This window comes from Nannospalax galili, unplaced genomic scaffold (genome assembly GCF_000622305.1).
Source record: "Nannospalax galili isolate Female #2095 unplaced genomic scaffold, S.galili_v1.0 scaffold770, whole genome shotgun sequence".
NCBI classification, from domain to species: Eukaryota; Metazoa; Chordata; class Mammalia; order Rodentia; family Spalacidae; genus Nannospalax; species Nannospalax galili.
The window spans coordinates 339,386-361,281 of record NW_008328344.1 but is presented as its reverse complement, the minus strand read 5'-3'; the positions used below and the strand labels follow the sequence as shown (position 1 = coordinate 361,281).

General features: G+C 43.1%; 1 protein-coding gene across 1 annotated transcript in view; it reads left to right on the top strand.

Moving 5' to 3' along the window:
* The window catches only part of Wwox (WW domain containing oxidoreductase), a 1,076,697-nt gene that overhangs the window by 989,896 nt on the left and 64,905 nt on the right, over positions 1-21,896 (top strand). The gene's annotated exons all lie outside the window — the stretch shown is intronic.

Sequence of the window (21,896 nt, the reverse complement as noted above, 5' to 3'; positions counted from 1 at the left end):
CATGGGTACAGGAATGCCATGGAGCACATGTGAGGGTCAGAGGAAAATTTTCAGGAGTCACTTCTCACTTTCCACCATGTGGACCCTTGGGATCCAACTTAGGTCAGGTTTGGTGGCAAGCACATTTACCCAATATCTTGCCAGCGTGGGTTTTGTTTTAACAGAAAAAAACCAAAAGGAATCTTATTTGCTTGAAACACCCTCTAAGTTGATATCTTTACACAAATGCACGCACACACAGACATACACACGGGGCACATCATTTTCTCAAGGCCAGATCTTTATTAATATTTCGTTAAGAAACCTGAGCTCAGAAAATTAAAAGAATTCCATGAAGTTCACCCAGTCCTTAGCTGGGGACCCCAGGACTGCAGCAACAGAGATGGCCTCAGTTACTCCTTCTGTTTATTTGACATGTAAAGTCCTTGCTGGTCTCTATTAGGTCAGCTTGGAGTGTGGGAAGAAAGTGTGTTCACCCAGTACCAAGTTGATCATCTGTCCACAGTCATGAGCTCAAACCTAGGCCTGTATGATATGAGCAGACAGGGGCAGTGTACGTGTGCAAACGAGGGTGGTTTGAAATGGACATATGGACTTATGCTGTTTGTTGGAATTGGTTTGTCTTTCATAAATAAAAGACATACAAGCCAGGCATGGTGGCACACACCTTTAATCCCAGCACTCGGGAGGCAGAGGCAGGCGGATCTCTGTGAGTTCAAGGCCAGCCTGGTCTACATAGTGAGTTTCAGGCCAGCTGGGGTTATGGGGGGACCCTGCCTCAAAAAGACCAAAAAATAAAAAATTAAATTCAAAGGCGTATATAATCAGTACAGAAATGTGTTTAGGAAATTCAAGCCATACTGAAAAAAAGCATTTCCTTCTTCACAGAAACTTTTTCCTCCTCCCATCTCTGAAATAATCTCCGCTGACAGTGTTTTAATAAACGGGCCAGGAAGAAACAAATACAGGAGTGTGTGCGCACACCTCTCCATTTACATATACCATTTCAGTCTCAGTATTGGTTTTTAATCTCTTGTTTCCCTGAATTTCACGCATTAAGCTTTTACTTTGTGACAATGTGCTAAGAACACAATACTATTATTCTGCTAAATAGAGAAAGCATTAAACTGACTCGTAATGACTTACTCTTATATCCATAGATTAATGCATCTCTCAATGCTCACCAGACAAGCTTCCTTATGCAGCAAATGGTGATTAAACACAGAAACCCACAACTGGCCAACCTGCAGAGAACAAGAGGCTGCAGAGTGCTTATCCCTGAATAGGACACCTGTATCAAACATCTGCCTTCCAAGGCTCGGGGAGCATGTGGAAGAGGAGGAGGAAAGATTGATTGTAAGAGCCAGAGGAGATGGATAACCACAAAGAAACAGTTTTCTAGATAGCTAGTCAGTTATTTATATGAACTCACAGCCATGGTAACAACATGCACAAGTCCCATGCAAGCTCAAACCCAGACAAAATCCCAGAATAGATGAGGGGAAGTGGTTAAGAAACCCCGATCCTACCTGAAGAACTACTGACAACTGATGGCTGCTGGGAAGCGGACATTCAGTCTCCTTTGAGGACCAGACTCTTGATAGGTTGACCAGGCTCTAGTGGATGGACCCCACACTGAAGGCACTTGGGGACACAAGTTTGACTCGATAGATAGATAGATAGACAGATGATAGATAGATGATAGATAGATAGATAGTAGATAGATAGACAGACAGACAGATGATAGATAGATAGATAGATAGACAGATGATAGATAGATGATAGATAGATAGTAGATAGATAGACAGACAGACAGATAGATAGAGATAGACAGATGATAGATTGATAGATAAATGATAGACATATGATAGATAAATGATAGATACATAGATAGATGAATGATAAATAGATGATAGATAGATGATAGATAGATAGATCAATAGATAGATGATCCAGTATACTTGCTAACTGACTAAGGATTTTAAAAAATAGTAGTTGGGGAGCTAGAGAGATGGTTCAGTAGTTAAGGGCACTGGCTTCTCTTGCAGAGGACCAAGATTCAGTTCCCAGCACCAACATGGCAGCTAACAACCATCCATAACTCCAGTTCCAGGGGATCTGACGCCCTCTTCTGACCCCTCTGGGTATTATATGATGGATGCATTTACATGCAGGCAATACACTCATACACATAAAATAAAAAATAATAAACTATAAAACATAGTAGTTGTCTACATAAAAGACACCCATATTTCTTAATTTCATTTTGTAATTGTGAGTGAGGTTTGGTACATTTTAATACTTTTTCTTTTTTCTAGTCTATACTGCCTTTCTGTATTCCTGGGCCAGTCTTCTGTTACATTCATTTGTCTATTGTTAAGAACTTTGTGGAAGTTAAGGAAACCAGTCCATATTGTCTGCTGTTCTATATTTCTGTTCATTTGTTTTCAACTTTGTGAATTTTTCCTGTGCAGCAATTCTAATGTTCTATATTAAAATGTAGTTTGCCTATGAACGGTGAGTTTTAGAAAATGCCATTTAAATCCTGCATTTTTCAAAAACAAGTGCCAACTTTGCCTGAACAAGAATGTCTCTACCTGAAAGCGTCCAGGTGAGGGTCAGGAGAGCATTAAGAATGCACTGTCACTCAAACCAGTCCTTACATTGCTGTGGGATTGTCACCCAGAGAGAACAGGCAGCAGGAAAGCTGGCCCAGTGGGTAGTCAGGCATGGATTCTAGGGGCTGGCAGGGAGAGGCTGCTCCCTCACTCCCTAGTGTGACCTGAGGCTGTGGCTCAACTCAGCCACAGAAAAACTGGCGTCCACAAAGCAGACAGTTCCACAGGTGGACACCAGGAACCTCTTAGTCTTTTTGGAGAGAATGCAGTTTTTTGTCATATTCGATCTAAAATTATGTATGTAAACTGTCCAAACGGGAAGACATATCTAGCAAGTCAATTGAATTAAATTAGCCCTTCCTCCTGTCTTAAGAAACGAGGAGGAACAGAACCCTGAGGAGAAGCAAGAAGAGGGGACGGAGCGAAGACAATTATGGTATTTTATTACCATAAACTTCCAAGGGTCACTTGCAGCGTTCACCTACAAGCTAATTCCAATTTTGTTAACATGAATATCCTCAAGCTTCAGGAAGGAAATGCCTAAGATTTTATGGATCTCCGTGGTAGGCATGCGGGACTGTAATGCTTTCCTCCTTGAAACATGCCACTTTTAGACTGCAGCATTGATACCTATGGTCTGTATTTCCTTGATGAGCAAAAAAGAAATCATCACTCTTCCTTTCCAAAGGGAACAAGACCGTCAGGTTGAGCATGTGTTAAAAGCCTGGATAATCTTGGCAGGAGTTACCAAAAGGAACTTCGAAGATATTAGCCTTAACAACAGGGGTTTCATTCAAATTCTTTTTCTGCATTGTGGTGGTTAGTTTCCATTGTTAACTGGATTAGATTAAGACCACTAGGGCATTAATGAGCCACACCTGCAAGTCTGTCTGTGAGAGTGGCCGCCAGGGAATAGATGAATGTCGGGGGCACCGTGCGATGGGCCGGGGCCCTAGACTGAATAAAGACGAGGAGCTGAGCTGAGCACCAACACTTATCTGTCTCTGCGTCCTGACTGTGGATGCCATGTGATCAGCTGCCTCAAGCTCCTGCTGTCATGACTCCCCACCATGATGGTGTGCGTCTTCAAGCTGTGAACCTAAATGAACCTTTCCTTCCTTAAATAGTTTCTTGTCAGGTATGTGCTCCCAACAACTAATACAGTCATCCCAGATAACGTGGGGGATGTTGAAGTAAATTAGCCTTTATTGACATAAATCCCTGTAAGAACAAAGCACAAGATTTTGTATGCGTGTGTCTAAAAATGTCACAGTGAAACCCATCATTTTGTATGCTAATTAAAAATTTTGATTTTAGAATGAGAATGTTTTAGGATGCCAGAATTTGAGGATGGATATTCTTTGGGTTTAGCCTGCTTTCCTTCTCTGACTCAGAATGGGTCTTTGGACCTGTAACATTACCCTCCGGCTGCAGAGGAAAAATTGTCAGAAGTGTTTGTTCGTTCACTGTTGGTTTTGAAAAGTTTCACTTTTGAGTCAGACTTGTCACAATGGAAAAAGAACATCAGTGTTTTGGGAAAGAGATGGGGTTCCTCTCTGTTCTGGCCTCTCTTCCTCCTTCCTCCTCCCTCTTACCTCTTCCTGATTTTTCCTGCCTGCCCCATGTACTCTTCCTGGCTTCCAGGTGTGACTGACTGCTGGACCCGGTTTCCAGGCCCCTGTCCTGGGGGTTGTGAGTCTGTGCCTCTACAAACACAAGACTAAGGTCTGGGGAGTGGTCTGGGGGATGCAAACTAAGCAGAACTTCAGGAGAAGAGAAAACAAAAAACTTTGGAGTTTTGAGGATGAAACTGGTAAATAATAATTCTAGATGAAGACTGACCTGTTTACATTCCAAGAAAGGAAAATGGTTTTGCGCAGACTGTTTCTCTGGGAAGCATGTGTTCTTCTGAATACCTTTCAACCTCATGATTGAAAGCCCAAGGTCTGTGATCCAAGGCAGGGTCCACAGCCAGAAACAATTCTCCTCGAATACTGCTTGGGCCTTCAAATGTTCCTTGATTGTTTTTCTTGGATGCTCCACTTTCCAAAGGCCAGAAATTATTTCAGGGAGCTATTAGCATTTGGGAAGGTTTTCTGTTCTAAGAGCAAGGTATTGCACTCATAGGAAAATCTGTGATTAGTCTTGATCATTTTGCTTGGAGTGGGTGATATCCTTTGGTCTACTTCTTAGCCTGGAGCCTTGTAGTGATTCAACAAGAGGACCCTTCCATACTGGGCCCAAATGCTTCCCCTGGATGCTCTTCCCCACCTGACTTGGCTTTCCTGGCTCAGGTTAAGGACCACCTCTGTCCCCAGTGAGCTCTTGCCTGACACTTTTCATCTTTTCAATGGAGGCATTGTGTCCTCATCCCTATGGCCCTGTTTGCTGTACACAGGTTATGGAATCTGGGTCCCAGAGGAGTCAGAAGTGTTTGAGAATCCTGAATGTGCCTTTCGTCAGAGTGAACTAGGAGAATCAGTTTACCTGAGAGTAATCTGTCTGGCACCTGTCATCTGATATTTGAGGGGGATCTACCATTTCAACCATCATCACAGCCTTCTGTCCAGATAACTTCACATACACACACACACACACACACACACACGAGCCTATTTACCTATGTAGATGTCTCTAGATGACTGTCCATTATCATGAACTCTGCCTTCCATGTGTCTTTCACTTTTCAGTCACAGCAGAGACCGTGGCACCCTGTAGGTAGCCAGCAGATGTACTAAGACGTGAATGTTCCATAGGTGCTTTAAACATAATTCAGTTCACAGTAGCCAAGAGCAAACCAGGCCGGATGCCAAGGCTCACCCAAGCAGGACAAGGCGCCCCAGCCATCCAGTCCCTCTGCAGCCAAGTCTTCCTACCTACATGCTTAACTTTGGCATTGATGACCTTTCTCTCAAGAAATATTACAGAAACTGCCCTCAACAAAGACAGATGTTCCCCACCTCAACATTCACAACCAGGTTCTGTCTCATCCACCAGCTTCCATGCCCCATTCCTCTGTCTCCAGGAAGTAATAATAGTTACTCATAATAATAATAATAATCACATCTGGGATTTATGGATCCGTATGCCTCCTAAGAGGGCAAATAAACCATTTTACACAATGCAAAGGGAAGAATGAATCTTTTTGGTTTCACTGCAATTCGAGTTAAGGCTGGAATTATAGTCAAGTTCCCGCTGAGGAAAGATGCCCTGTTAGCAGCCAGATATCTGGTTTGATGTTGCTATCTTGGTTTTTCATGAACTTTTAAGTGAATGATGGTAACACACATATGTTGCCTGCGGTTAATGTGGCATCTAGTACCAGAGATACTCCGTGTTTCTCCAGACAACCCATTCCCCTTGAAACTTTGCAGAAGATTTGTCCATCATTTTGATGATGTCCAAACATGGCCCTTCTCACTTCTTTGAAATAAAGCTGTGGATAGTACGTGGTCTTTTCATTGTTTCCTTTCTTTTTAAAGGACCACACACACGGGGGAGATAACATTCTGATAATGTTGTTGAAATGTTTTTGAATTATCTGAATAATAGAGTCGGTTGGTCATGGTTGCTTGTGAAAGTTGAGTTTTCACCAGAGAGATTGATACCCCTGTGGGAAGAGGACAGAGATAAAGAGGTAGACATGACCTTTGAAAAATGTCACTGGGCGTTGGCCTGAATGACTTTAAGGCCTGCATCTAAAACTGATACTGATTTTTTACATGGCATAACCCACACCTAAGACTCTCTATAAACTATTTGAAAGAAAGTTGTGATTTCCCAAATAGGGATTTCACCTTGTCTATCGTTTTAGCGCCGGCACCAGTTCAAACCCTGGCAGCTCACCACAGCTCCAGCCAAGGTTGGCTGTGCACTGAGCAGCACGGAGCCTGATGAAGCAGCTTTGGGTGTGTGCTCGCAATGTCCCTATGGTCTCAGTGCTGTTGGAGATACTTAGTTCCTGCCCGTTTTCTTTCTTCTTGTAAAGGGCCTTCGTCTGGAGTCCGAAGAAACGGACGAAGTAGAACAAAGTAACTGCAGTTCTACCAAAATGTGGACTTGGAGAAACACCCCAGAAACACACACTCCAAGGAGTCCATCAGATAGAGTGGGGTAGCTAATGGATTCTTGGACCTGCAGTATTCTTTCACCAGAAACACATGTGAAGCATCCCCCAGCCTAGGATCCCTTCAGTCCTTGAATTCTCTCTATGATCATGGACAGTGTCTCGCTACCATCTTTTGTACCCTGCAGCCTTGGTACCTTTTAGATTTCAGCAGATTCTTGCTCTCTGGGAAGTCAGCAGAAAACAATTCCAACTCTTGATTTCCCCTGAACTTCACAAATCTCTCCTTTCTGAGCCTACATGAAGGGAGTGAGCACCTTGTGCCTAGTGGACCAGTACATGGTGATTAAGACACACCACCCGGGGCTGGAGAGATGGCTGAGCAACAGTTAAGAGCACTGACCATTCTTGCACAAGACTCAAGTTCGAATCCCAGTACCCACGTGACAGCTAACAACTGTCTGTAACTCCAGTTCCAGGGGATCCAACGCCCTCTTCTGACCTCCATGGGCACTGCACGACGTGGGTGCACTTACACACATGCAGGCAATACACTCATACACACCAAATAAAAATGTTAAAAACAAAGACATACCACCCAAATCTTCAGGCCTAGATTTATAGGCTAACCAGTGTCAGAGAACAACTTGTACACATGAAAAGGGAGGTGATCTTTTGTCTAACATAAACTGTAAGCTTTCAGGATGAGGGTACAGAAACAATGATATATGCTTGTGTCATTAAGCAGAGGGAGATATTTCTGACCCAGGGGACAATCTCTGGCACACTAGTCTGAAAATCAACAAGCTCATACTTGACCAGATAGTCTTCTTGTCAATCACATGGTTTCCACTTGTCACTTCTATGTAGCTCTTCAAATGTCCTTGCTAAGGATACTGAGACCCTGGCTCTGGTATAGAGCTGGCTGGACCGCCAACTTTCAAAAGGAGGAAATCAAAACCACAAGAAAAAAAAATAATTATATGCTTATCCAGGACCTGCATACCTGAACCTTTCGCTCTGGTACCAAACATTTGCAAAAGTATCATTTTCGTCAGAATGAAGTTTTACCAGGACTTTGGTACTTTAGAGCACTCTAAATTTAAAAGAGCCCTCAAAGAGTTGGGAGTTAATCCTTATTGCTGAATCCCAGTGGATTCTGGGAGGACAGTCGGTGTCTTTAGTTGTGTGCCCACTGCTCCGTGCACCCGGCTCAGGTGGATAGCTCCAAACCAAGATGGCCCTGGTTAAAAATTTGACTGGGTCACAAAACAAAAAGTCATGAGTGTGGGAGAACGGTTTGAAGGCAAGAAGGGGTGGTGGGGGGTGGGAGGGTACGGAAGAGTAGTCAGAGTGCATTGTACAAAATTAATAAAAATAGTGGTTTTGTTTTTCTTTTAAATTTAGGTTAAAAAAAAAACAAACAGGTGACAGTTTCTTGTACCTATCTGTATGGAAGGACGAATGTCCTTGGTTCATCTTGGTTGTTCTGTCAGGCCTGCCTAGGAGAAATAGATGGTCACAGGGTGCTGTTCCCACTGCCAAAGACTGAGGAGGGTAGATCCAGTGCTGTTGGCCTACATCCATCTTCCCTCCCTCCCATTCCTCTTCTCTACTTTCTTTTCTTCCTCCTCCTCCCCATCACTCTAGTCCACAGATGCTCAGGGAGCCCTTGTGAGGCCAGAATCCAGAGAGATGCTCCCGGTCTGAGGACAGAGCAGCTGAAGCGCTCAGCCTCTGGAGCTCCCAGTTGTTGGGGGCATAGGTGATAAGCAGGGAAATCACAGATAACTAAAACGGTGTATAGGAGTGACAGTATCTCCGAGCATATGGAAAACAGGCTGGTGAGACAGGAAGTGGGGTAGAGAGGGTTTCGGTGGGACTGGTACCAGAATAGCCCACCGTGCTGTCTCCTGTGGTCAGTGACATCATGATGACAGCCCGACTTTAGTCACAGTGGGAAGATCAGCAGCAGGGAAATTGGCAAGTTTCTCTCCCCACCACAGCTGCCTGTTAGACACTGACTGAGCATCCAGGGAAGGCACTTGTGGGAGAAGATCGTTTACTGCAGAGAATTTTCCTTTCGAGTTTCCATGTAAAATCAGAGGTTCATTTTTTGGTACCTTCCCTCGATCAGAATATCTCAAAGCATTCTCTAAGTTTTCTTTTTAAAGAAATGCAATATCTTGACCAGTTTGTTGTTGTTGTGATTTGTTTGAGATTTTTTGTTGTTGTTGTTGCTGTCCTGGGGTTTTTGAGACAGACTTTATCCCCTATGTAGTCAAGGCTGGCTATGTAGCTAAGGCTGGCCTTGAACTCAAAGCAATACTTCTCTGTATTGCCTCAACTTCCTAAGTGCTGGAGTAATAAGCATAAACCAGTGGACCTATCTTTTTTTTTCTCCCTTTACCTGGGGGGGAGGGACAGTGTGTCACCGTAGCCCAGGCTAGCCTCAAATTCATAATCCTTCTGTACCAGCTCCCCAAGTGCTGAAACCATAAACATGCTCCTGGCTCTTGACTCATTATTTTTAATAACATTTTGGAGAAAAAACAAGGAGAGAAATATGCATAGATTTAAGGGAGTGGACTTTTTTGTTCTGTTTTGTTTTTAATTTCAAAACCTGGCCTGGTCTTCAGAGTTAAGTGCACCCATCCAAGTAGCTTCAGGCTTTATGGCTTTTCTCAAAAACGTCAACTTCACCCTCTCCATCCACTTCATCCCCATGGAGGAAACTTTCTAGAATTTTTGTGTGTGTGGGGGGGGTGGGGTGAACTTCCCAAATCTGTCAGTATATATTACAAAAACTCTTACCGCCTAACACATTAAATGTGTTTAAATTATTTGCTCTATTAAAATGTCAGTGTATTTCTTGAATTTTAATTCTGCCCGCGGATCCATCATTGTAACAGCTGCAGGGAAGGCTTTACGACTTACCTGAATAGTAGTGCGCTATGTGGTTTGGCTAAATGCATACTTCCAGCTTAATAGATTTTATTAGCTGCTGCAAACCGTTGGAGCAGCTTCTGGAAGTTTGTTCTTGATCCCAGTGATGATATACTCAAAACCATTAGAAAAATACTTTCAATGATAATGAAAACTATGATAATAATAATGACACTAAATGGAATATTAGCCAATAAACATTGAGTATCCGACTGTGCCTCACGCCCTACGGTTCTTGTGGGATAGCTCTTTTGATTCTCATAACAGCCCTGTGATATTGACGCTAGGTTGTACTCATGAGAAACTGGGACACAGAGAGGGCAAGTGTCTGTCCCAGGAGCACCCAGCTAGCAGTGGCCTCAGCCAACGCTCAGGTCAACATCTGCTCATATGAAGGCCATGTGACCACGTCACCATGTGATACCATGTTCATCAAGATAGGATCAACTTTTTGATCCAGAATTTGCATCCTGGCTTTGATATTTGTTATTTACCATTGTGTGGGCTTGGATGGTCTTTCCCCCCCTTCTTTAAAGTTCAGTTCCTACACAGGCTACATAGTGGGGGTTATTAACTGTGTTGCGGGGAGGAGAACCTGGAATTTGTATGAGCCTTGGGTTTATCAACTGCCCGTTGTCGCTCATCTCCATCGGGAGGGGGATCCTGAAGGCTCGAGGCTCAGAAGAGAGAATGTGCATCCAAAGATATGTTTGCCAATCGGAGCACACCGGAGTCAATCCCTTTTCTATTCAATTTCCACTTCCTGTTTGTAGTATGACATCAAGTTTTCCAATGCACATAAGTAAAAAGAGAATGTTTCTTAGAGAGAAAAGATCACTTTCAACTTTGTAACATCAAGCTTATCCAGCATGTCTGCCCTAGACTCTTGTGTTGTGTGTGTGTGAAGGAGAGTGTGAGTGATGTTCGAGCATGTGTGTAGGGGGTACATGTGCAGTAGTCAAGGAGGGCATCATGTGGCCTGCTCTATCACTCTGCACTTTATTCCTAGGAGACAGGGTCTCTCACTGACCCTGGAACTAAGCTGGCAGTCAGAAAGTCTCAGCTGTTCTCGTTTCCTCCTTCCTCAGCATTGGGGTCACGGAGACCTGAAACCATGCCAGGCTTTTGGGGTTCAGGGGATTGGAACTCAGGTTCTTGTGCTCACAGAGCAAATGCTTTTACTGAGACATCTCTCTCTTTTTAAATTTAATTTTATTTATTGTTATAATTGTGTGTGTGTGTGTGTGTGTGTGTGTGTGTGTGTTGCCATGTGCCTCTGTGAGGAGGTCAGAGGACCACTTTCAGGAGTCACTTTGCTTTTTCCATCTTGGGTTCCAGGAATGGAACTCACATCTTAAAGCTTACAGCAAGCTTTACCCACTGAGTTAGAATCGTCTCACTGGCCACCTTCTTCCTCCTTCTCCTCACCCCCCTCCCCTCCTCCTCCTCTCCCTCCTCCTTTCCCCCATCCTCCCCTCTCCTCTTCTTTTTTTTCATTTTTATTATTAGTGTATGTGTGTGTGTGTGTGTGTGTGTGTGTGTGTAATTGAAGGTCATCCCCAAACTTCTTGCCCCATCAGCTCTGCTATAATCACAAAACTTGCTTTTTTCTGGTATATTTTGCTCTTCGTCATTATCACTGCTGACTTCCTTTCAGTTCTCTCTCTGTCTCTGTCTCTCTGTCTCTGTGTCTCTCTGTCTCTCTTTCTCTGTGTCTCTGTCTCTGTCTCTCTCTCTCTCTCTCTCTCTCTCTCACACACACACACACACACACACACACACCCTCCCTCTTCTTCTTCCTCTGTTTCTTTTGTGACAGGGTCTCATGTAGCCCAGACAGCTTTGAACTTGCTAGTAGTCAAGGCTGACCTTGAACTTCTGGTCCTCCTGCCTCTGCTTCCCAAGTGCTAGGGATATAGGGTGCAACCCCATGCCAGGTTTATGAGGTGCTGGAGGTTGAATCCAGAGCTTCCCGGAAGCCAGGCCAGCTCTACCAACTGAGCTGCTGAGCTGCACCCCATCCCTATGTCCCTCCTAGATTTTTATAAAAATTTAACTGATTTATAAGATCAGATTTTACATGGGTGTTTGCCTACAAGTGAAAACTTCTCTCGATTTTGTTGAAAGTTGCCACTCCTTAAAGTTTGTTGAAAGGGGATTAATACATTATTACTAGAAAAAATTAAATTTTCATGTCATTTCTGTTTTTGTCTTACTGTTTTTATTCTCTATCAATGTAATTTATTGCAGTAACAAATTAAAGTACCACTTTGTGGTTCTATCAATGATGCCCAAAAGGCACTACCCCCAATTCAGCAGTCGTTGTAAAATCCAGCAGTCTGCAAAACAACAGCTCCAAGTAAATGGAAAGAAAAAAAAACTCTTCTAATACTGTGGAAGTCCAGATCATTACACCGTGGGGCCTGTGGACATTCCAACATCATCAAGAAAGGCCTGATTCAAATATTATTCCAAACAACAAAGTGATGAACTGCTTCCCATTTGGCTCAGACACTAGACAAGAATATTTACTGTAATCATCAGTGTTTACATATTTTACTAATTTTAAAACGTGCAGTTAAGACAGAAAAGAGAAATATGGAGAAAAGCAAAAATGGTCTGTATTTTAAAATTATGTGATCATAATCATAAAAACTAAAAGGCTATGATATTCTAGTAAAAATCACTTGCAGTAACATAATTTGAAGAGTTGGCCAGACATAAAGTAAATACGCACAAACCAACAGATTTTCCCCTATTCTTTGCCATAAGTGATGAAAGATGAAAATAAGAAAAAATATCCAAATTATGAGCAAAACCATAATTTATTTAAGTATAATCCCATAAGGGTAATTGAATGTCTGAAGGAAGATTTTATATAGTTCATTGAAGGGCATTAAAAAAACCTACTTCTACACTGGTCTGATCCAATTTTACCATAAAATATCTGCTTAAACAAAAGTTACTCAGCAAAAGATAACTTTGGAAGATATTTTCCAATCCATTTTTTTTCCCCAAATAAACATTGATTGAACTTGGAATCTGGACCTGAGGTAACACATTATGGTTGTGTCTAGTATAGCCCTACTAAAATCCTTTAAAGCCAGCCTTTGATAGGAAGGAGGCTCACAATGTGCTCAAGTGATTTCCTCTTTAGAAGCTTTTAGTTATTTATTTTACATTTTATTCATTGTGTGTGTGTGTATGGTGTGTGTGTGGTTTGTGTGTGTGGTGTTGTGGTGTGTGTGGTGGGTGTGTGTGGTGTGTGTGTGGTGTGTGTGGCGTGTGTGTGGTGTGTGGTGTGTGTGTGTGTGTGGTATGTGTGTGTGTGGTGTGTGTGGTGTGTGTGGTATGTGTGTGGTGTGTGTGTGTGGTGTGTCTGTGGTGTGTGTGGCATGTGTGTGGTGTGTGGTGTGTGTGTGTGTGTGGTATGTGTGTGTGTGGTGTGTATGTGGTGTGTGTAGTGTGTGTGGTATGTGCGTGGTGTGTGTATGTGTGTGTCATGTGTGTGGTGTGTGGTGTGTGAGTGTGCATGTGTGTGTGGTGTATGTGGTGTGTGTGGTGTGTGTGGTGTGTGTGGTATGTGTGTGTGTGGTGTGTGTGGTGTGTGTGGTGCGTGTGTGTGTGGTGTGTGTGTGTGGTATGTGTGTGTGTGGTGTGTGTGGTGTGTGTGGTATGTGTGTGTGTGGTGTGTGTGGGGTGTGTGTGGGGTGTGTGTGGGGTGTGTGTGGGGTGTGTGTGGGGTGTGTGTGGGGTGTGTGTGGGGTGTGTGGGGTGTGTGTGTGTGGTGTGTGGGGGGTGTGGGTGGGGGGGGTGGTGTGTGTGTGTGTGGGGTGTGTGGGTGGTATGTGTGTGTGTGGTGTGTGAGGTGTGTGTGGTATGTGTGTGTGTGGTGTGTATGTGGTGTGTGTAGTGTGTGTGGTATGTGCGTGATGTGTGTGTGTGTGGCATGTGTGTGTGGTGTGTCTGTGGGGTGTGTGTGGGGTGTGTGTGGGGTGTGTGGGGTGTGTGTGTGTGGTGTGTGGGGGGTGTGGGTGGGGGGGGTGGTGTGTGTGTGTGTGGGGTGTGTGGGTGGTATGTGTGTGTGTGGTGTGTGAGGTGTGTGTGGTATGTGTGTGTGTGGTGTGTATGTGGTGTGTGTAGTGTGTGTGGTATGTGCGTGATGTGTGTGTGTGTGGCATGTGTGTGTGGTGTGTCTGTGGGGTGTGTGTGGGGTGTGTGTGGGGTGTGTGGGGTGTGTGTGTGTGGTGTGTGGGGGGTGTGGGTGGGGGGGGTGGTGTGTGTGTGTGTGGGGTGTGTGGGTGGTATGTGTGTGTGTGGTGTGTGTGTGTGGTATGTGTGTGTGGTGTGTGTGTGTGATGTGTATGTGGTGTGTGTATGTGTGTGTGGTGTGTGTGTCTGTATGTGTGGTGTATGTCTGTGTGGGGTGTGTGTGTGTCTGTGTGTGTGGTGTGTGTGTATGTATGTGTGTCTGTGTGTGTGGTGTGTGTGTCTGTGTGTGTGTATGTGTGGACGTGTGTGTGTGCCTGTCTGTAGGGGTGAGTTTTTCTGTATGTGTGTATCTGTAGCTGAGTGTGTTTGTAGGAGTGTATGTGGGTGTTTGTGTGTTTGTAAATATGTGTGTGTCTATAGTTTGTGTGTGTGTGTGTGTGTAAATGTGTGTGTGTGGTGTGTGTGTGTGGTGTGTGTGTGGTGTGTGTGGTGTGTATGGTGTGTGTGTATGTATGCTTGAGCCACTTCTGTGGAGGTCAGAGGACAATTTGAGGGAGGTTCTTTTTTATGCTTGACAGTGAGTGCCCTTACTGGAGGATCCGCCTCCCTGGCCCTCAGCGGGTTCCTGAACATAATGCAGAGGAAACAAGAGCGAAATCTTGGGCATTTCCATGTACCAATGAGCTTCTTTTGCTGGATGCCAGCCTGGCTCTTGAAGATGCTCTTTACCAAATCAGCCCTCCATGACACCCCATCTTCTGCACACCCCGTCTTCCCCCTCTGAGACCTCCGATACAGCACTGTGCCTCCAGACCCAGTCACACGGATCTTTCTGGTGTATGTGGCATAGAAGAAAGAATTTAATATTTGGGGTTGTTACAAGTTTTGAGAACTTAACTAGCTCATAGTTTGAGTGACTCGTGATGATCGTTAGCCTTTATTTTTGAATATTTTATTTATTTTTATTTATTTATTTTAATTTTTTGTGTATGAGTGCATTGCTTGTCTGTGTGTAAATGCACCTGTGTTGTGCAGTGGAGGTCAGAAGAGGCATTGGATCTGCTGGAACTGGAGTTATGAACGGTTGTCAGCTGACATATGGGTGTTGAGAACTGACGGGTTCTCTGGAAGAGCAGCGGGTGGTCTTAACCCCGAGCCATCTTTTCAGTCCCCAACCTTTATTTCTATTTTTTTCAATCTTTATTTCTTAACTCATAAAATAAAATAGGTTTTGTAGCAGTTTAGAGTTTGATTGCAACTTAAATGAGAGACTGCACCAAAACACTTACATGAAGGTTCATATATTCAGTAAGTTCTTACTAAGCATTTGCTTTACCTTATGGGACGTTTTGAGATTTAGATGCTCAGTCAGATACATGTGGTGGTCCTTCACCTCAGGGAGCTTATATCCTCCACGTAAAGACAGTTGGACAGGGGTGACCAGTACTGCTCAGGAGCCCTTTGTGGAACCCAAAAACATTTTAAAGATATTGAAGGCACCATAGCTTGCAATTCTAGATGTCTCCTGACTTGAAGGCCAATAGTGTGTTGACTTATTTTTAAATGAAACTTAGTGAATTACATGCAGTTCTAATAAATAATGCAGAGAGAGTCCCTTGGATTCTTTACCCAGTTCCCCCTACAAGGTAACAGGTGTGCTGATGATAATAGAATCTATGGATTGTGTATTAGTTACTTCTCTGTTGCTGTGATAGAAGCACCATGACCAAGGGAACTTATAAAAGGAAGAGTTTATTTAGATTACAGTTCCAAAGGGACAAGAGTCAGTCTAAGTCAGTCCGTCATGGCGGGGAGGCCTGGCAGCAGAGGTGGCTGGAGGAGGAGCGAAAGCTAAGTTCTCACATCTTCAAGCAGGAACAGGAAGTAAGAGAGTGACTTGAGATCCCACAAGGCTTAAGAACTCTCTAAGACCACCCCTAGTGACATGCTTCCTCCAGCATGGCAACACCTTCTAAGACTTCCCAAAACAGTGCCACCAACTGGGGACAAAAATGTCCAAATACTTGGAGCCTATGGGGGACATTCTCATTCAAACCACCACAGAAGCAGCCTAGGGAGGAAGGAGTTATTCTGGATCATGATTGGAGAGGGTACAGTCCATCACGACAGTGGTTATGGGGGCTTATGGCTATGGCAGTGGGAACAGGGGGCTGTTGGATTACATCTTGGCAGACCAACAAGTGGAGAGGCTGAGGCAGGAAGAACGCCTGGATATAGATCTCAAGACCTGCCCTTAGCAACCTGCCTTCAGCTAGGCCCCCTGCTAAAGACCCTACCAACTCCTTAAACAGCGCCATCTGCTGGGAACCAAGTGTTCAAACACATAAGCTTATGGGGGACATATTTACATCCAAACTGTAATACTTCACTAGTGTCCTTTCAGATGCACCCATCTCTTTTATGTCCCTATTTTTGTTCCTGACCCCTGGCAACCACTGAGCTTTATTTTATATGTATGATTAATTTTCCTGCATGTATAAAAGTGTACCCATGTTGTGCAATGCCCACAGAGGACAGAAGAAGGCATCGGATCCCATAGAACGGGAGTTACAGACAGTTGTTTGCCACCATGTGGGTGCTGGGATTTGAACCCAGGTCTTCTGCAAGAGAAGCCAGTGCTCTTAACTGCTGAGTCATCTCTCCAGCCCCCAGTTCCTGAACTTTTATCCATATCTAAAATGTGGTCATTTTAGAAGTGTTACACAAATGGAATAATATGGCATGTAACCTTTTTGAGACTGGTTTTTCTTCTTTCAGCCTGACTTCCTCAAGATTCATTCAAAGTGCTGCATGCTTGGCACTTGTTTATTTTTATTGCTCAGTAATATTCTCTAGTGTAGTTTTAAGAATTTCTCCTCCATTGAGGGAAATCTAGATGATTCCAGTCTTGACTACCAAGAATAAAAGTGCAAACACATTTGTACAAGTTTTTGCACGAACACCAGTTTTCATTTCTCTGAGATAATGCCCATGGACGCGATTGAGATTGGATGGCCATGGCATGTTTAGTTTATGAGAAACTGTCACGCCGTCTACACCATTGTACATTCCTTACCGGCCCTTGGTGACACCATGTGAGTGATCCAGTTCATCTACATCCCCCAATATTTCATATTGTTCATGTTTTGAAGCCATTTTGTTGTGTGTCGTGAGCTCTCAGTGTGGTTGTGTTTGCATTTTGCTGATGCAAACCATGTCAAGCCTGTTTGCATGTTTGCTATTTGTTCGTCTCCTCTAGAATCTAGTGCCAACGTCGCCCCACTTTCTAATTGAACTATTTGTTTTGTTACTGTTGCGCTTTGAGAGATCTTTATTAGTTCTTTGTTGGAAATGTGTGCAACCCCCCATCCCCTGGCTTTCAGTTTGTCCTTTTGACCCTTTATGAGTTTCCAAAAGGGAAAGTTTGTAATTTTGATGATGTGTGATTTAAAAAAAAATTGGTAATTTTTTTGGTTGTCATTTCTTTCTTCCTCTTCCTCTTCCTCTTCCTCTTCCTCTTCCTCTTCCTCTTCCTCTTCCTCTTCCTCTTCCTCTTCCTCTTCTTCTTCTTCTTCTTCTTCTTCTTCTTCTTCTTCTTCTTCTTCTTCTTCTTCTTCTTTTATTGAGACAAGATCTCTCTCTGCAGCCTTGACTGCCTGGGACTCACTACATAGCTCAGGCAAGCTCTCCTCCTGCCTCAACTTCTTGAGTGCTGAGATTATGGGTGTGAGTGACCACACTCACCCTCTCTTTGTCAGGTTTATAGTTCATGGACTGAACTTCCATTACCAAATCTAAACTATTCTTTTCGCACCCAGAGATCCCAAAGAATTTATTACATCTTTCCCTTAAATGTCTATTTTTGCATTTTACATATGTGCTCACGATTCATTTCCAGTTGATTTTCGTAGAACGTATGAAGTTAAGTTTCGAGTTCATACTTTTTGCCTTTGGATATTCAACCGCGGTAGCACCGTTTGTTAAAAATAATATTCCTCCTACACCAAATTTCTTTATCAAAAAATTAGTTGACCATGTGTGATGTCTAATCTTGGTTGTCAGCTTGACTCGTCTGGGAAGAAGGGAACACAGTTGATGAATTGCATCCATCCACTTGGCCTGTGGGCATGTCTGTGAGGCATTTTCTTGATTGCTGATTGATGTAGGAGGACCCAGCCCTCTGTGGACAGTGCCATCTGTAGGTGGGTGGGCCTGGGCTGTATAAAGCTGAATGTACACCCTGGGAGCAAGCCAGTAAGCAGCAATCCACGTAGGTCCCTGCCTTGAAGTCTCTCAATGATGGATTGTACCTGTAAGAAGAGATAAACCTTTTCCTCCCCAGGTCTCTTTTGGTCATAGTGTTTATCACAGCAACAGAAAAGCCAACCAGAACAGCATGTTTGTGTACCAAGCTTTGGATGTTCTATTCAGTTCCGTGGGTCTATGTATCTGTCTCTGATAGTTAAATATCTTGATTACTGAAGCTCTGTTGTAAGACTTTATATCAAATAGAATTATTTCTCTCATTCTGTTATTCTTTATTAAGATTGTTTTTACTTTCTGCTTCTTTCCTTTTCATATACACTTTTGAATGAGGTTGTGTAGGCTTACCAAAAGCCTTCCTGCCATTATAATAGGGTTTATATCCACACGCTTAGCATTAACCCTAAAGATACACTTAGGAAGAAAATTAGCATCTTTGCTATATTGAGCCTTCTAGTCCATGGCATTTAGTTTTTTTAGTGTTTGTATTAAAAATGTGACTGCTTTCTTTTCTTTGAATGACTTAACTTGAACTGGGATTTCATTTCAGTTTTCACATAGACACAAAACTGTGATTGAGTTTTGAGTGTTGACCTTGATCCTGTAACTTTGCTGAACTCACTTATGAATCCTAGGATTTTTTGTTGTTTGTTTGAGACTTCTTGGGATTGTCTGAGTGGGCAGTCATGTTATATGCAAAAAGAGTTTAAAACCATGTTATGTGCAAATAGTGTTTTATGTCTTCCAACCTGAATGCCTTATTTCTTTCACTTGTTTTATGGAAGTGGCTAGAACTTTCTGTACCTTGTTGAGTAAATGTGGTAAGAACCTCCTTGCCTGGGTTCTGATCTTTGAAGAGAAGTTACTGTTTACCACTAGCTATAACCATAGTAAGAAAGCTTGATAGATGGTCTTTATGAAGTGATTGTTCTTCTAGTCCTAAGTTATTGAAAGCTTTATTTTGTAAATTATAAATATTTAGTTTTTGCCAACTGCTTTTCTTATACCAGTTGTTACTGTCATCTGACTTTTTTTTCTTTTTTAGGTAGTTGATATGGTAGACTATATTGATTGACTTGGAGTACTGAACATACATACATACATATATATATATATATATATATATAGAGAGAGAGAGAGAGAGAGAGAGAGAGAGAGAGAGAGAATGAATAGATATGAATAGATACCTGGTATAAATGTGTGCTTATACATGGTTGGATTCACTTTGCTAATGTCTTGCAGACAGTCCACTACCTTTCAATCCACAGTCTTTCATGTCAGTACGGTGCCTACCAAAGAGATGATACTTTGTAGCTATTTGCTGGTTGAGTTCCATTTTTGTGGCTGGAAGGATGTGAGAGAAGAGCATCACTCCCTGCCTGTGCTCTGGGCTCAACTGAGTCCTTATCAGCCACGTGCAGCTCAGCTGGCGTTACATAAAAATCAGTGAGCATCCAGTTTCCAGCCTCATAAATAAGCTGCCTGCCTATATTTTGGTTTGTACTTCTTTCTTCGCTGGCATTCAGCCACAGACTGCATTTAGGCCCACAGCCAATGGGTTAGGGCAGAAGGCCAGGCTCCAGGTCCCGGCCTCACTTTGCTTAGTGTGCGTCTCTCAGTTCTGTCCACACGGGTGCTCCAGCCAGCCCTCTTGCAGCATGGGTGCTGTGGAACATACAGGGCCTCAGATAGGAAGGTTCAGATCCATCTACCCATCATTCTGGCCAGCCTTCTGCATCACTGGAAAAGGGTCCTACATGTGCCAATGGCAAGGAACTGCACGTCTGTGGGCAATAAAATTTCGGTTTTTTGATATGAACCCAAGGAAATACTTCCTTGGTTAAGAACATTTCTGATTAGATGAATGTGTGTGTGTTTACACAGGTGTGGGCACATGTTCATGTGCATGTGTGTGCACATGTGTGTAGAGGTGGGAGGACAACCTCAGGTGGTGCTCTTCAGGAGCTCGAGCCCCACCTTTTTTTTCTTTTTTTTTTTTTTTTTGAGGCAGGGTCTCTCATCAACCAATTAGGCAAGGCTGGCCAATGAGCTCCAAAGACCTCTGTACCTCTGCCTCCCCAGTGCTGGAATTACATATGTGTGTCACCATGCTCTGTTTTTATGTGGGCTCTGGAGACAGAACTTTTTAGCAGCTGAGCCATCTCCCCAGCCAGGCTTCTCCTTTTAATGCAATGAGAAGACTCACAGATGTGATCCACTGATGATGACCTGTTTCACCAAGATCAACTCTGCTCAGTCTATCGCTGAAAATTAAAATGCCAAACTCCTTTTGTTGTGGGTGGGTTATGAAACTGTCAGAGAGCTGCATCCATCAAAACTTTACTTTTTCCAGATGAGGAAATTCGCACTATGAATGGCATGCTGACTTCTCTGTGTCTCATGCATCAACCTAGAGATAAAGTCCTGTGAATAATTGATAATTATATGATACAAAGTAGAACATTTGCAGATCTACTGATACTAGACAGAATAAACAATTGAACTTGTCAGTTTGTAAGCTGCTACATGGCACTGGGAACAGTCTCCCCAATGTAGGGATGAGAGGCGTAAATACCAAAGACAGTGTCTCTGTCCAATACATAGAGGATACCTATTGCTGACTTCTAGCTGGATGTTGCCATGTGAAAATTCTACCCAATTCTGCACAAACCTCCAATTGTAATAAAGAAACTGTATATATATATGACTATATATACATAACTATATATATACATGACTATATATACATGACTATATATACATAACTATATATATACATGACTATATATACATAACTATATATATATACATGACTATATATATACACATATATATGGTCATCCATTGCATAGACCAATTTAGACTGAGCCTCTTGGCCTCTTTCTTGCTGTCACTGAGTTTTCCAACCTTCATTTTCAGCCCTTTGCATTTCTCCATGATTTGAGACTTTGCCTTGACTATATATATATATATATCTGTACACACATATATAGTCATCCATTGCATAGACCAATTTAGACCGAGCCTCTTGGCCTCTTTCTTGCTGTCACTGAGTTTTTCAACCTTCATTTTCAGCCCTTTGCATTTCTCCATGATTTGAGACTTTGCACAACATTCCACAGGAATCATTCCCCCCTTTGAAAATATTAGTAATTTGGGGCTGGAGAGATGGCTCGGTGGCCAATGGCACTGGCTGCTCTTGATGAGGATTCGGGTTCGGTTCCCAGCACCCCCACATGGTGGCTAACAATCATCCATCTGTGACTCCAGTACCAGGGGACCCGACGCCCTCTTCTGTCCTCCATGGGCATTGCCACGCACATATATGTAGGCGAAGCACTCGTTCATATAAAATAAAAATTAATAAAAATTTACATTGGTCATTTTGTATAAAGGTAACTCTGCTAGCACAGACTTCTTAAGTATAAATTTCTTACTTTCAGACCAAGCAGGAAAGACTCATTTGCTAGAGAAAGGTATATTTTCTACTCTCTCTGTATGTTATAGAGTTAGCTGTAGAAGTCCTGCCTCCTCCTCCATACCCAGCTGCTCCAATCATTTGGAGACTAGAACATTTTGTTGTGTAGTTGCTGGCATGGCTTTGAGGTACTCCAAATAAAGGCTGCCAGTGGCTGGAGGTGACTAACCCCATAAGTCCGCTGTGTGTTGTTGTCTCCCATGGTCCTAAGTGTTTCATTTCTCCCAGACATGATGAATATAACCACCCTCTCTTTGGTCACCCTGAAACAGACACTCCATAGGACTGGAAGTTGGTGGGTGGCAGTGGATAG